Here is a 17356-nt window from a genome sequence, read left to right as displayed (position 1 = left end):
CAAGGGATCCTCCAGCCTCAGCCTCCTGAGTAGCTGGACCTACAAGTGTGTGCCACCGTGCCCCAAGTACCAGCAGTTAGGGAGTGGGGAAGTGAGACAGGGAAATGTTATGAGGGGGCTACTACCACTGTGGGCATCTGGGGCTCAATGCCGTTGGATGTCCCTGAGAGTTATCCTATCTAAGGGGCTAAGATGTGAAACCTTTGCTGGGACATGAGCATGTAGAGTGTTTTTTAAAGATAGTTTTTCTAGCCACAAAGGACCTTAGAGGTTGTTTAGGCCCACCTCTTTTAAGGCTGGAGACGCTGAGTTCCAGTGAAGCCAAGTCGATCTGCCTATTTAGCCTATTTAACCTATTTAGTGTGTTTGGGACCAGAAACAAGTTCTCCCAACCAGAGCCCAGGTGCTTTTCAAACTTATAATCGTTTTCTCTCTGTTAGCCTTAACTATGAATATGGCTTTACATTGAATTTTTGAAGCTCCTAAATCGCCCTGCTCCGTCTTTGTCTACGAGTAACAACATTAATTACTCCTATAAGCGTTACTGTAGAACATGGCAGGGCAAGGATTATACATCCTCCGTATTACATACAAGTAGGAAAACCAAAGCTCAGGGCAGTGCAGTGATGTACCTAGTTCTGAGGCCCACGTGTTATAAAATCTAACCCTGAACCACAATTGAAAGTGTAAAAGAAAAAAATATATTTTAGCAGAGATGATTAAATAATCCAGCCCAAGCCATGGGCTTTCTCTTCATCCAGCAGCCCCCATCCTTTCTTTAGAGCTTAGTTCATCCCCTTTAGGAGATTGCCTGAGTATTTTATGGAGGTAGCATTTGTGAGATTGGATAGGGGTGAGGTGAATGGAGAGGCAGTGCCCACTGCTTTGCTGTGCACTCCCTTAAAAACAAATCTGCCAGTCCTCAACCTTTGGTTTTATCATTTCATCAGTAAAGAGAGCAAGGATGGGTTGCTAGCCATCTCCTTATTAACAGGCAAATATATGTTGTTGCTCAATTCTTAGTGCAACCCTGTGTGGTACGTGCTCTTAACTCAATTTTAGAGACCAAAAATCTGAGGCTTCAAGAAATTTAAGTGTTTTTTTCCCCAAGGTCATCTGAGTGGGGAGTGGCAGATCAGGGTCTAGAGTGCAGAAATTCCAGCTATACATCCTGCTACTTATTATGTGTGACTTTACAATCTATTTTCTCATCTTTAGAAAAAAGTGCCAGTCGGGGGGGAGACAGATAATATGCTTATGAAGTAGGAAGACTGCAAAGTTTGCATATGATCACACATAATTTACATTCCACATTTTTTCCTAAAAAGATTTAAAATACTCACGGTAAATATATTAAGATCCAAGCATGGAAGGGGAAAATCTAGGTGATGTAGTTGTGATTAATGGAACACTAAATTTTAACTGTTAGCTGGGAGCTCATATTGAAAGAGTAACCACAACTCTAATGGTCTATTTTCTTTAAAGCATAAATACGTAAGGTATTTTTTTTCCTACAAGTGAAGTATAAAAGATATTTATCAAGTAGGCTCTTATAAAGAGGATCTTGAATCACTTTATGGATAGTATTTTAAGTAACAGTTTTGCTGAGGACCCAGAGATTTTTTAATACTAATATTGGTTATTGATAGGTCACTTATTATGGATGATAATGAAGATAAACCCTTTGAAAGCATTTTTCCATAGGCTCCAGGGCTGATAAGGTTCTCATAATGATACACAATAACAACTCTAGCACTGAGTAGAGCAGAGCTTCTTAAACCTGAGGTTGGTCTGTGGATGGACTTCAGAGGGTCCATAAACTCTCCAAATTATCAAATTTCTGTATACATGTAATCTCTGGGGAGGTGGCCCATAGTACCATAGTCTCTTTAAAACCTATTGATTTAGAAAGGCATAAAATAATATATGTAAAATGCTTAATAAAATTTAACTTAGTTCTATACATGTAAGAGATTAGCTTTTAGTGTTAATGTTAAAATTAGGCAGATCATGCTAACATGAACCAACTGTGTAGACTTTATCCATATTACAAGGGCACAATTAGTTCAGACACTAGAAAAAAGATATCTCCTATGTCCATGGTAGTTTTCATTTTTGTTTTCCTAGTTCTCTAGGAAGAAAAGTTTCTACGTTTTAAATGTTAAATCAATATTCACTCATGTATGTAATTCAATATTCACTCATGTAAATCAGTATTCACTCATGCTATTTGCTATGTGTTAGACAATGGACATATAAAAATCTAGAAATCATCTCCTATCCTCATTTCTTTCTTTATCTCATACTCATCCAAATTAGCAACAGTCATGTCAGCTGTGTCCACAAAATATATCCTGAATCCATCTACTTCAGTAGGCTCCTAGTCCTACTGTCTTCCTATAATCAATTCTCTACCAAGCAACTAAATTAATTTTTTAAAACATAAATCAGATTATATCACTGCTTTGCTTAAAAGCTTCTGATAAGAGATTCAGTTTTACAAGTTGAAAAGAGTTCTCGAGATGGATGGTAGTGATGGTTGTACAACAATATGAATGTATTTAATACCACTGAAATGTATACTTAAAAATGATTAAGATGGTATAGTTTATGTTGTGTATTTTACAATAATTAAAAAAATTGAAAAAGAAATAGTCATACTACAAAAAACAAAACCAACCAAACAAACAAACAAACAAAAAGTACCTCTGATCGTTTTTTCTTGCACCTAGGATAAAACCCAGGCTTCTTAACTGCTTTAAGAAGACCCTGCATGTCTATCTCTCTGAGCTGTCCAGCGTCACTCTCCTTGTGCTCTGCTTTCTGTTCCTCTGACACACTAAGTTTGTTCCTCTCACCAGGCCTTTGCGTTTGCTATTTCTCCTTCAGGACCACTTGGCTCCTACATCCTCTTCAATGTCCTAGCTCTTTCTGCCTACTCTTTACTGTTACAGCCCTCTGCCCTGGTTACCTTATCATTTCATGTTACGTTTTATTTTCTTCATAACTCTTGCCATTATTTGTCTTACTTCTGTTTGTGTTTATCTTTGTTTACTTGTGTGTCTTCCCACAAGAAAGTAAACTTCATGAGAACAGGGATCTTAGTGTATTCCTAGTGTCAAGCAGGGTGCTTGGCACAGAGTAGGTACCAAATATTTGTTGAATTAATGAATAGAGACATGGTGCCTTCCCCAAGGATCTTTCGGTTTCTAATAATGAATCTTGGGAGCCCTGATGCTTGTGAACAAGAACCTCAAGAGCCTCTCTACTAGGCCTCACATAGAGAATGAGCAACTAATTCTACTCAAAATAAAATGATGTGGGGGAGGAGAAGGAGGAGAGAATTATGTTGGGGGCAAAGAGTCAAAAATGCATTAACTGTTTCCTCTTATTCAACGATGGAGAGAAATTTTTCCTCTCTTCTGTCTCCCTAATCATCTAAAAGAAAAAAAAATATATAGCTGTATATGAATTAGTAGCCAGACATGAACCTTGCCCAAGCGAAACTTAAAATGGAAGTAGTGTAAGGTATCATATATCACATTCCCAGAAACGCCTGACTCCTCTGGACTATCTGCTCTTAGAGAGTCCATTATGAGCACTCAGTTGTGTGAGTCAATAAGTCTGCCTTGCCAAAATGAGACCAAAATCTTACCAGCCTTCCCATCATTCCAGAATTATCTTCTCTAGTACACCTTTCCCCAATGACAGTCAAAACTCACTCTTTCTATGCCGCTGTTATAAGACGGGTAGTTTTTTGGACAGCTGGACTCTTGTGCTCATGTTTTCATTAATATTTTTCATGGTAAACATAGAAGAAGATACAGAGATTTATGGTACAAACAGGTTTTCTGTGCTTGACGTGGAAAAATCATACTTCCATATAATCAGAAAAATCAGATTATTGTCTGACTATAATAATATGCACTGATTTTAGAAATACAGAAAACTTGTAACAAAAAATAACAGATTAAAAAAACCCCAAAATCTTGTAACAACAATGAAAACAGGTGTCACCTGTAATCCTGCCAACCAGAAATAACAATTGGTAACATTTTGATAAATTGCTTTATAGCCCCTTGTAGGCATTTTTTAAAAGGTTGTTGAAGTATTTCTTGAGGGAAAAAATTGGGAAATATTTATATGAAGAGCAAGAACCATCTCCTGATATGCTTTAAAAAAAAAAACAACTTCATAACAAGCATTTCAAAATAGAAATTTTATTTCTTCCTTTAAAAAAAACTCTTATTATGGAAATTTCCAATCATTTATAAAAGTAGAATGATGTAATGAACTGATGTACCCATCACTCACCCTCATGGCTAATTTTATTTCATCTGTAAATATTTCAGTATATCTCTGAAAGATAAGGACTTAAAAAAATTACAATATTATTATCCCACCTAAGAAGTTAAAAATAATTTCTTAATGTCATCAAATATCTAATCAACCTGAAAAATAAAAAAAAAAAAAAACCATCAATCTGGTTATGATTAAAAAAGGCAATAGTGAGATTCTTGGCTAACAGGATGATATGCAGTCTAATTAATTGTATAAACAATCATAAGAAAAAATTAAAAACAATAGGAGAAGTTTAACTGCTCTTATCTCACAAATATATTATTAAGCAATCTGTCAGTTTGCATTTTAATAACTTTGCTATTTCTTTATTCTCAATGTTTAAATTTAAAATGCACTGTTTACCTACACCTTATGATTTTTTAAAAAATCTCTTATTCATTGTTTGGGATTGTACAGGGAAAAAGTATGAACTGAGGTCATAAAAGTCAGCAGTTTGACATGTTTCCATATGGTCCCATACTGTGATACATTTAATACATTTTTTCTAAAGCTATAAATACCTTACCTGAAGTAGAATAAAAATGCGATATTAGGCATATGCTGTGCTAAATTAATAAAGCAGAGCAAATCCATTTATTCTTAGATTTTCAGTAGTAGAAATAATTTTTATGTTCTTAAAGATGTATGGTAACTTTTAAAGAAAAAATGCTAAATCCTCAAAGTTTCTGAATAATGTATTTCTATTACAGTCTTAAAGTACATGAAGGTGTAACGGAGAATGCAGGGAACAGCAAGAAAGATTACTCGACTGAAAGACTAGTTTATCAGGCATCAGAGTGAGAGGTGAAGGTAAGGGGTAAAAGAAGTCCAGTTAATGAAACCCAGGATCAGGAATTCCAGCTTGGTTGAGACTCCAGAACAAATGGCTAGAGGGCTCTGAAAAGAGAAGGGACCTGGTCAGAGTGCTTTGAGCTGGCTTGTCACACTGCTGGTGGAGAGGGAACTAGGGATATAAAATAGGGGAAGTTGACCCCTTGGTCCAGCACAGAGCCTAGGGGGCGTGTGCCTGTATGGATGGAAAGGAGTGAGAAGGGCAGAGAAAGTGAAACAAAGGTGAACAGTCTGGGTGTGCAGGATGGATGGGAGGCCAAGGCTTAGAGTCTGTAACATGGGTAGATTGTGGTGCCAAAATTGGTCATGGGGAAACTGGGTCAGGAGGATGTTTTGGTTGAGATTATGGAAATTCCTTTATTTCTGATCCTTGTTAATCATTGCAGGTTAAGTGAACGCATTACATGCTCATTTATAGAATTTGAAACTTTTAACCAAGGTGGCCTCTTCTGGGCAATTCCTTTATGATGGGGCATTTAAAGGTTTAGAAATTATTGAGATATTTCAAATATCAGATGTATTAAAACTCATAATGGTGGATAAAACCACCCAGAATGACTAGAATTTCTCCCCCATCCCCAACTAACCAGGAGGAAAATCCATGGTGTTTGAATATTTTGTGTAAAATTATCTAGAATGAAAATGTTTTTCTGTGTTTACCTAGACAAATATTTGTAAATATTTTCCAAGATCACTTTTACAGGGCAGTCATTGTTTTAATCTTGCATTATCTGCACTTTCTGTCTATTGATGTTGAGCTTTTGTTTGAAAGGGCCATACACTGAGGAGATATATATATATATATATATATATATACTTATATATTAATGTATATTTTATTATGATACTTTGTCCTGTGACAATGATAGGGTCCCCTTCTGTTGCCCAGGCTAGAGTGGGTAATATTGAACTAAACAAAATGTTCTCATCTAGATAAATAATGGAGGGAAATATTAGTCTTTCCAAATTGTTTCTGGTATCTTTTCCTTCATGTCAAAATTATTTAGCTTAAAAATTAAGTAATGATATTTTTAGCAATACCATATTGCAGATACATTTACAAATATGCAGCAAATCAGTTTGTCTACTTAGCTTAGGAGCGTAACTATATTTTCCCTGAGAAAAAGTTTTCTTCAGTTACAATAACCAAATTATAAATTATAAATTTTGTTCTCAATTAAAGATGTCTTTTGCAGACATGGGATAAATGCAAATCCTGTGTTGTCAAAATATGTGTTCCTTTTTTAATTTGTTAAAGAGGATTGAGATACCTTAATAACAATCATTTTAGTAGAACTGAACTGAAGAAAGTGTTATGGATACAAGAACAGTCTGCTAACCCAGAGGTCATTGATCATGAAGTTTCAGTACCCAGACTGCTGCTGAAAATGAGTAAGAGAGCAGAGAAATCATCCCCGAGCAGAGGAAACAATGTCCCAAAGTCCTTTGAATAAATCTGTACTCCACCCGGAGGGAAACCCTCTGGTTTTTAATTGCAGTCCACTTAGCACTATTTCAAACATTCCAGCATCATCAGTTTTCTCATTTCTCATCCCATAGCAGGTTAGGGACAGCAAATTAGAATGAGTGAGATTTTGTAGAATCAGGAACACTAGTAACAAACAGCAGGAAGTGCAGTGCTAACAAACTGACAGGGAGGTGAGACAGGAACTCTGTTAAAAAGCAGACTCAAGTATTCCAAAATGCCTGGCAATGTGGCACTTTTTATTGTAGGGCAAAAGTCCACAGCCATATACCTGAAGAGCCCCTGAGGACATTGCTGTCATACTGTTGTTCTTCATAGTATCCCTGAATCAGCCAGAAAAGTTCAGGAATAAGGTGACTGAAATATTTAAAAAAATGTTTTATCTTTTTTTTAAATCAGAATCATAGATACAAGTATATCTATGATTACACCTACAGATAAGCATTTCGGTTATCTGAAATACTTCTTGGAACACTGCATTACTAGATGTGGCTGAATCAATGGATTGCACCCATAAATAGAAAACAGGATGAATTAATTGAATCTTGTTTCATCAATCCACATACCTGCCCATCCACTGCTGGCCACCACCCCCTCCCCTGATGGAGCGCCATGTCCCAGTCCTGTTCCCACCTGGACTGAACCTGTAACTGCCAATTCTTGTTTATCTCAAAGGCAGGGTATTGAATGCCAGTCGATTCCCACCCTTCCTCTCATTGTAGTAATTCTTGGTTACCGCCTAAAAGAGAAACCCCTTACTGGGTATTATAGCCTTTCGGTTGACTCCCTTACTTACTGTAAGGTTTTTGGATGGTTGGCACCAGAGAAAGAAAGAGGAGCAGAGTTGAAAGGGCTAAATAAAGAGGCTTTATTGGAGTGTTTTTGGGTGAGGGTAATGAGTCCCAAGGGAGGGACCTGGGCAAGGTTCCCGAGCCCTGGGAGAAAGCGAAGAGGCTCCGGAAGTTGCAGTCATCTGGGACTGAGGCAAGGGTATTTGGATGTGGTGAAGGGCATAAGTGGAGGGGGCTTTTTCTGGGAATGGAGGCAGGTGCTGCCTTCAGCCCGGGGTCTAGGTCACAGAAAGCAGGATGTGGTTGAGCCCGGGCTGGGGTGTTCAGCTAGCAATGACAGGATGTAACTCTGAGGCAGGCTTTTGCCTACCGCTGCAGAGAGTAATCTGCCTTTAGTAGAGTTTCTCTTTTTTATTGGGGAGGGGGTTCCCACCGCCAACCTTACACTTACTATTAACTATACTTTCAGGTCTGTCCTTTATTCTTGAAAACTCATGTTCCATTGTTTACCAGCTCCTTTATATCCTCATTCCTTTCACTTTCCACGCTTAGCTGAATCATGGCTCTTTCGCCTGACCTCTTGCCCACATACTGTTTATGAGGAAGGTTCATACATTCATTTGCTCAATAAATACCTGAGTGCTGACACATGCTACTGTCTCCAGTGCCAGAGAGGCAGCAGTGTGCAAAACAGAAGATCCTTGACCCTTAGGAGCTTATATTCTAGAGTGTTACTGGGGGAAAAGGGCAAGACAATGAACAAACATAGAATACTGGTGAAATTTATATATGTAAAAATATATAATGGTGAAAGTACTATGGAGAAAAATAATGCAAGGTAAGGAGGATAGGGAAGTGCACATTGGTGGGGTGATGAGGGTGACCTTTTAGCAGAGATCTGAGGAATTAAAGGAGTGGGTCGTGGCAGATATCTGGAGGAAGAGAATTCCAGGTTGTGGGGACAGTGGTTTCAAATGCCTTGAGGCAGGAGCATTCTCTGTTTGTTCCAGGAAGGACAAGGGGATCAGTGTGACTGAAGTTAAGTCAAGAAGTGAGAAAGGAGGAAAGATCAGAGAAGTAGTCAGGGCATGTAAGGCCACATAGCCTACTATAAGAACTTGACTTTTACGGTGAGTGAGGTGGGAAACTATTGGCACATTTTAAGCAGAGAAGTGACATGACTTGTTTTTGTCTTGTTTTTAATGTGAAGAATAGATTGAAGAGGGATAAAGGTGAAGTCAGGGAGACCAGCTAAGAGGCTACTGCAATAAGCCAGATAAAAGAGGACAGTGGCTTGGGCCACCAGTAGAGTGAAAATGGCTGGATTCTAGAATATATTTAGAAGACAGAGGTGTCAGGATTTGCTGTCAGATCTGATATGGGGGTGAGAGAAGGGGAGGCTTTCTCCCGTGTTCAAAGGTACTACATGCCTGGGTGGACTGACCAGAATTCCCCCATCTATCCATTGCCACTTCGAGTCAATTTGTTACTTTTTTACCTCTGTGGGAAAACAAACAGAAGTCTCCTGTTTTGAACTTCTCACTCTTGGGCTCACCCTGCCCTCCTTAGTCCTCTTGTCAGTTGTTCTCTGCTTCCCTCCCCATGCATTGTGGACTTAAAAGTCCTTTCAGATGCCAACTTGTGAGCACCTTAAACTGACTTGTCTGACTCACCTGTAATAACCTCAACAGCGCTGCTACCACCTGCTTTTATGCCAGTCTCTGGGCCTTATCACCTGCAAATGTGTCAGGAAGATACAATTAGCTCCTCTATCCCATCTTCAAGCCACAACCTCTGGCTGTTCAGCTCTCCTACACCTCCCTCTCTTCACTTGCACAGAGACTGTAGTTTTCCCTTGGTCTCTTGTTATTTGTCTCATTTCCATCTTTATCTGGCAAAACCCAAACTCCAAATTCATCCTACAGTCATGCTCTGCATGTATACCCAGGCAGCTGAGCAGTATTATGGAAAATCAGGTAGAACAGTGAATTGATTAATTCATAGTTTCCGGTATCAGCTGAATCCTGACCAACATTGAGAGTCACTAAGTGACTCTCAGCCATGGCTACATAATAGAATCATCTAGGAACTTTAAAAAATCTCAATGCTCAGGCTGCCCAGTCCAATTAAATCTGAAATTTTGGGGTAGGACCCAAGCATCGGTATTTCTTCCTGTTCTGCAGGTGATTCCAATGTGCATCCAAGATTGAGAACCATCGCTTTAAACTTGTCATTGAACGATTTTCATTTTCCATTTCCTTGAAAGGCCATGCTGTTCTTTCACTGCTCTCTAAAAATCCCCTACCTAACTCCATTTTCTAAACCCTCAGCAATTGACCTCACTTACTTTACTACAAAAATTGAAGCTTTTATTGGTGGATCTCTTTAATTTTTTGACCCCATTTAGTCAACTATACATTTAATTAGGGCCGCAGTTGTGCCAGGCAGTGTGCTCACCATTGGACAGAGAGTGATGAACAGGGCGATGTAGTTTATGCCTTCCTGGCGCCTACAGTCTAGCACTGGACACAGGCAGGTCACTTAGGCAATTACAGACATGGTAAGTGCTGTGGGAGCACATAGGAAGGGCCCTATTCCAGACTTGGGCCCGGGGGGGAAGGCTTTTGTCCCGGTTACTAACTCACTTATTCGTTCCCTTTCCCTTTTCCCTTCTTGGAGGAGGAGGTGTCACCCCTGCCCCAGTGGAGGGAGAACACCACCCTGCAGGGCTCCTTTCTGTCCCCTCCCATTTTCTCCTGCAGACCTTCTGTTCCTTCTTTTTTCTATTATTTCTTCTCCTCACTATAAAAATACTCAAGGTGTTACCTCTGTAAGAAAAATAAAGCTTGATTTTTGCATCTCCTTCCTCTTGAAAGAGGCTTGTTCAATGCCTTCTGTTACTCACCTACCTGCCTTTGCATTTTGGCTTCTGCCTCATCAGTGCTTAATTTCCCCATCCGCAGGGGCTTCCATGTTGGCTCAGTTCGCTGGAGACCATTCAGTTCTATAACACTGGGCCTTTTTGGTGCATTTGACTCTGTTCCTTGCTGTCTCCTTCAGAATTTTTCCCACTTTTGTTTTTGTGATTCTACACATACTTAGTTCTGGTAGAATTTTTTTTTGTTTTTTGTTTTTACTCTTTGTTTTTTGTCGTCTTTGCGAGATTCCCTCCCACGGCCCACCGCTTAAATCAGCAGTCCCCAACCTTTTTGGCACCAGGGACCACTTTCATGGAAGGCAATTTTCCACAGATGGTGGAGGGGTGGTGGTTTTGCGATGATTCAGGCACATTACATTTATTGTGCAGTCAAACCTCTCTGCTAATGATAATTTGTATTTGCAGTTGCTCCCCAGCACTAGTATCACTGCCTCAGCTCCACCTCAAATCATCAAGCATTAGATTCTCATAAGGAACGTGCAACCTAGATCCTTCGCATGTGCAGTTGACAGTAGAGTTTGCGCTCCTATGAGAATGTAATACTGCTGCTGATCTGACAGGACGTGGAGCTATGTGGTGATGTGAGCGATGGGGAGCAGCTGTAAATACAGATGAAGCTTCACTCTCTTGACTCCCCACTTACCTCCTGCTGTGCGGCCTGATTCCCAATAGGCCATGGACTGATACTGGTCTGAGGCCCAGAGGTTGAGGACCATAGCCTTAAATGATGGAATTCTCCAAGGGTTTGTCCTTGGACCACTATTTTTCTAATGCATCCATTACTGTGGTTTTAATCACCATCTAGATGTGAAAGCTTCCAAAAGCTCTATCTTCAGCCTTTACCTTCCCCCCAAGTGCTTGCTGAACATCTCCACCTGAATGTCCCACAGGCTTGTCACACTGGGATTTACTAACTCCCTGTCTCTTAAACCTGTTCCTTTTCCTGTATTGCCACCCAAAGCAAACCAGAAACTTTAGTCATGCTACCCTGTCCCTTTTCCTATCTAATGAATCACCACGCCCTCCCTATATTGCCTCATAAATATTTCTTGACTTTGTGTCTACTGGGCACTAGGCATCACCAAACTATCTCTGCTGTTGTTCAGGCCTTTAATCACTTCTCATTAGGATGACTGAAATTAAATCCTAGTTGGCTCACCCCCTCACAGTCATACTTCACATAGCTCACTTGCCTATAGCTAAGGCTTGCAGACTCTGAACTGAGGGGCTTCTTCTGGGGTAGAATTGGGGTTGTCAGTGTCATAGGACTCTGGTGACCTTTTGCATAATATTTCACCTTTGAAAGCTCACTATTGCCTGTATGACATCTTTTTACACTGTTCCTCCTTTGTACTCCTTCCTCAGTGTATTTACCCATCCCCTTACTCCAGAGTGCCCAGTTCCTACCATTCACTAGGAAATAGTGCAATCTCCAATCTTCCACAAAGCCTTCTTATCACTCATATCTTTATTTCTTCACTCATATTAATTGGACAGCTGCATCATCCCAGGAAGGAAACAATATTCCTGAAAGGGAGAAGATAAGAACATACCTAGGGCTTTACATAAGTGTTTCTCAAACTATCTGTGGGGATGGACCAAGTAGGTTTTTTATTTGTTTGCATTTGCTCTATCATGGATTGATAAATTGTCCTATTGCACATGATGAATATGCAGGTTGTACCACCTGTGACTTGCCACACAAATTCAGCAACACCTGAACTGGTTTATACCTTATTCATCAAGTGTCACATATTTGAATGAATGTCACAGCAATGTCAAGTTGCTATAAACATTTTTTTTTTTTTTGAGACAGAGTCTCGCTCTGTTGCCTGGGTAGAGTGCAGTGGCATCATCATAGCTCACTACAGTCACAAACTCCTGGGCTCAGGTGGTCCTCCTGCCTCAGCCTCCTGAGTAGCTGGGACTACAGGCACGTGCTACCACACCAGATGATTTTTCTATTTTTAGTAGTAACCGGGTCTCGCTCTTTCTCAGGCCAGTCTCAAACTCCACTTCTGAGCTCAAACAGTTCTCCCAGAGTGCTAAGATTGCAGGCGTTAGCCACTGCACCCGGCCTGCTACAGACATTTCTAAATGCTTATACTTGATTTCTGGACTTAGTTTGTACCAAGCTAATAATAAACCATCAGCACCAGTCACAGGCCACCTTTGAATAGCACTGCACAAGAGTGTATGCTAGATGCTATCGTAGAAGAGGGGACAGTTTACATCAGGGGCTCAGAAGAGATCAAACAGTTTGCCTGGATGATTAAGCCATAAGGGGAACAGAAAGTCTGTTAGAGGAAGACAGAATCTTAAACAGTGAGCCATGCTTACCAGCCTGGTAGACAAGGCTTTTTAATCCTGAGGAAAAACTAGAGCATAGGTAGAAAGGGAAGGTGGACCAGTTTGGACAGCAGGGGCATAGTGGAAGGGGATTGCTGTAAAGCAGGGATGAAGCTGGAGAGTCAGATGTGGTTGAGGTCATTCATTCAGCGAATTTTTTTTGGGAATCAACCTTGTGCCAGATCTGGTCTAGGCACTGGGATTAAAAGCCAAGCAGAGATAATTTTTGCCCTGATAGAGCTTAGAAGGGTGTTAAGGGTAACCAAAGAGTTAGACTTAGTAGTAACTGTAGGAAGCCTTTGAAAGATTTTGAGGTGGAACATGGCATAATTGACTTAATTCTTAGGAAGATGACTCCAGTGGCGTTGGGGACAATGGATGGCTGCTGAATCAGGAAAGTTAGTTGAGGAGTGCTTGTGGTAATCCAGGTAAGAAAGGATAACAGTATCAGGAAGTAGCAGTCAGGGGTTGGGGAGAGAAAGTACGGGTAAGGGAAGAAGAAAGGGACTTTCAGCAGAAATATCTATCATTAAGGTGGTATAAACCATAGGTCTTGAGGGGTCAACGCAGTTTAAGGATGGCTTGTGATTTTTGACTTGTGATAAGGTTAGTGGTCCAATTCATTGGAGGAGTGTATAATAGAAAGTGATTAGAGAGGTGAGAAGTCAAGAGTCTTGAGGATGTCATGCCAGTTAGGCGCCTCCTCTGTGCTCCTGTAGTGCCTTGTGCTAACTTCTAGTGCAGAGCTGTTCAATAGGTTTATGTGCTTATGAGCTCCTTGAGAATATGAACCTATTTTTTCATTCCAAACTGAGCACAGAGCCTAACGTGTAGAACTGGCTCAACAAATGGTTCTTAATCTCAACAGGAAGACAGTGCGTTAGTTTTCTATTGCTGCTGTAACAAATCACCACAAACTGTTTTAGTGAATTAAAGCAGCACAAATTTATTATCTCACAGTTCTATAGGTCAAAAGACCAGGTTGGCACAGGTGGTTTTTCTGCTCTATGTTTCACAAGGCCCAAATCAAGGTGTTGGGCAATTGGGCTCTTATTGGGAGGGTCTGGGGGGGGATCTGTTTCCAAGCCCATTCAGGTCGTTGGCAGAATTCAGTTCCTTGTGTTTGCAGGACTGAGGTCTCAGTTTCCTCGCTGGCTGTCAGGTAGAGGCCACCCTTAGCTGCTAGGGGCCCCTGTCTGGTCCTTGAATGTGGGCCCCTCCATCCCAGAGCCACAACAGTGCATTGAACTGTCATGCTTCAAATATCTCTGCTTCCTCCTCCTTCCAGCCAGAGACAGTTCTCTGCTTTTAAGGGCTCATGTGATTACATTGGGCCTACCTGGATAATCCAGGATAATCTCTCTATTTTAAGGTCTGTAATCTTAATTACATCTGTAGAATCTCTTTAGTCATGTAACATAGTCACAGATTCTGCGGATGAGGTCATGGATATATTCGATGGTTGGGGGAAAGAATCATTTTGTGTACCACAATAGTATTAATAATTATCCACCAAGCCATGTAGGCATTATGATCATGGTTCTTAAACACTTATATATTCTAGCACCTCTCGTTTGTACAGGGAAGCACAAGGAGATTAGACTTGCCCAGCGTCAGAATGAAATGGGAGCAGAGGCAGATCACAGCCCTTCAGCTTCCACTCTTTCTTCTAGTCATTAGTCTATTTATCCATCATCCATCTGTCTATCCATTTATCACATCCATTCTATCCATTCATCCCATCCATTCTATCCATTCAACTAGTCATTCATTCAATCATCAACGTTTGAGTACCTGCTTTTTCTTAAGTCTGTGGTAGGTTGGGAAATGAGGAAGAGAGTAAGCTACAAAGATACATAACACCTAATTTCTGTCAGCTCATTTTCAGTATATTGAGTGAGGTCTATGTGAGGTTTTCTTAGATCTACGCTATCTATATGTTTGGCTTATGTTGATGTCGTTTTCTTCTCCGCTTAGTGAATAATATGTTTTTAGTATGTTGTAACTTCAGGCCCTGTACCAAGTGCTCAGTAAATGTGTATAGTTATGATAATTACTGCTTAGTTTACTCCCTTCTATGTGTGGCCATAAAATTTAGGAACCATTAATACATGTATCTTATTGTTTCAATTTTTGACTTTCTTCAGTGACCAGTGTTATCAATTGCTTATTACTCTTTCCAGAGATATTCTGTACACATACAAGGAATTATTTTTCTTGTACCTGGTGTTAATTATGTATTTTAGCAATTATTCCATAGCAGCATAGCTAAAGCTACTTTATTCTTTCATTCTTTTTTATAACTTCATTCCTTTTTATGGCACAGTGTTCTGTGATACAAATATGCCAGTTTATTAACGAGCCTCATATTGGTGGAAATTTGGATTGTTTCCACTTCTTTTGCTATTAAATGATTGTTATAATGAAAAATCTCATATGTGTACCTTTCACACAAGTGTTAAGTATACACCTAAAATATTTATGTTATAGTAGATATTGCCAAGTCACTCCCCTAGAGGTTGTACCAATTCACATTCCCACCAGCAACGTAGGAGAGTGCCTGTTTCTCCATACCTTGGCCAACAAAGTTTGTTATCAAACTTTATGATCTTGCCAATCTGATAAGTAAAAATGGTATTTCATTCTAAGTTAAATTTGCATTTGACACATTGTTGAGTAACACTGGGCATCTTTTTGTATATATTTTAGAGCTATTTGTATTTCCTTTTCTGTACACCCTCTGTCCATTTCTCTGGTGAGAAATGTTGGTTTTCTTCATTTTAATTTGTTGGAAGCCTTCACATATGTTAGAGAAAGTAGCCTTTTGGGTTATGAGCTACATATATTATTCTCTCAGTTTGAATTATCTTTTGACTTTGTATGCTTAGGCTTTTGACTGCCCACATGTTTAATTTTAGGTGGTCATATTTAATTAGCCTTTACATGTGTGACTTCTATGTTTTGTGTCTTGATTGGAAAAGCCTTCCTCATCCCAGTATTATAAAATAATTACCTCAAGTTTCACCAAATTTTTAAAAGCTTTTTATTATGAAATAAGTATAGATTCACAGGAAGCTGCAACATTAGTACAGAGAGATCCTGTGTACCTTTCACTCAGTTTTCCCCAACCACCAGGTATTTTTATAATTTAATTTTTTATGTGTAAATTTTTGATCCATCTGAAATTTGTTTTAGTATGAGACTCCAATTTTATTTTTTTCCGATTAGTACCCATTGAACCTAACATCATTTATCAAATAATCTATATTTTCCCCAGTAATTTAAAATGCATGTATATCCATCATGTGCTAAATTCCTATATATACTGGTTAATTTCTGAAATGTTTAAAGTGTCAACTGGAAGAGAAGCTACCATGGTGTTGGCAGTATATAGTTTTCAAAGAGCCACAAGTTGAGATAACCAGTGCTGACCTTGTTTCAAAATCCTGTTATAGTGTAATTTGTCCTATTTGTCTGGAATTGACTTTGTGGATGTTGTGGGTTGTGCTGGGGTATAGGTGAATGACATTTATTCTTTGCCCTCCAGAAGTTCACCTTATCTTATTGATCCCAATCTATTAAGGTAAATCCTTTTTTAGACTATGTTGTGCTTAAGGTTAACTGTGTAATTAATCCTCACAAAACTCTTCTAAGGGGCATATATTATACCCATTTTGTAGGTAATAAATAGAGACTCAGAGATTAAAGTTATTCAGATCTCAGGTCACAGACCAGGTTCGCAGAGCTCAGACTCAGGTTTTGCTCTGGCGATTAGTATTATCCCACACCTTCCAGGACATGCCTCAGGTCTGTCTAAGATGTCTTTCACTCCATTGACCTGACATAAAAACTACCGTAATGTGTGCACTACAGCACAACTCCACTGTTCCATCTCTGCTTTAGAAACCTAAACGCCTTCACCATTTTAAGTTTATTTTATTTTAAAAAATCAATTGTATATATTTGAGGCTTACAACATGATGTCTGTTTTTAGTTCCGACTTTTCAGTGAAAGGCTAAGCAAAGATAGATGACTTCTCCAAGGTTTTTCTGACTTCACTCTGAGTAATGCTAAAAAAAAAAAATTCAACTAAAATACTCATCTGCTTATTTAGTTATCTGAATTTAGGGGACAGATTTAGGTAATCTTAAATTCTTTCCCAACTGTATGATTCTAGATATATGTTTTTTATCTTGCCAGTATTTTCCTTCATTTTATGTTCCCATATAGGACATAGTGAACAAAAGCATTTAAAGAATGACAAGTATTTTCATGTGGGTTATTTAGAGAGAAAACATGCTAGAAATTTCTTAATCCAATTAAAAATCACATTTGTTAGGGGAAGTCATGTAGGCTGATTATTGTATAAGAGTAGTTCTGACTTCAGTTCATTTCATTAGCTTACTAGCATATGTTTAAAGGCCACCACTTAAAATTCTGTAAGTGCTTTGAATTTAAGTCAATCAGTTCACATACCCTGTAGGATCTCCTTACAGTTTCCTATTAGCTGCAGGGTAGTGCATGTGATGTTTTTTGTGGGATAGGGAATTTGGGAGAAGTAAATGGGGCTAGGGCAGTGGTAAGGGGTCTCCAGCCCTG

General features: G+C 39.3%; 1 protein-coding gene across 1 annotated transcript in view; it reads left to right on the top strand.

Moving 5' to 3' along the window:
- Positions 1–17356, top strand: part of ELOVL7 (ELOVL fatty acid elongase 7) — an 83731-nt gene that overhangs the window by 8243 nt on the left and 58132 nt on the right. The gene's annotated exons all lie outside the window — the stretch shown is intronic.

The sequence above is a fragment of the Lemur catta genome, chromosome 12 (genome assembly GCF_020740605.2).
Source record: "Lemur catta isolate mLemCat1 chromosome 12, mLemCat1.pri, whole genome shotgun sequence".
Taxonomy (NCBI): Eukaryota; Metazoa; Chordata; class Mammalia; order Primates; family Lemuridae; genus Lemur; species Lemur catta.
This window is presented reverse-complemented; position numbering and strand designations above follow the sequence as displayed.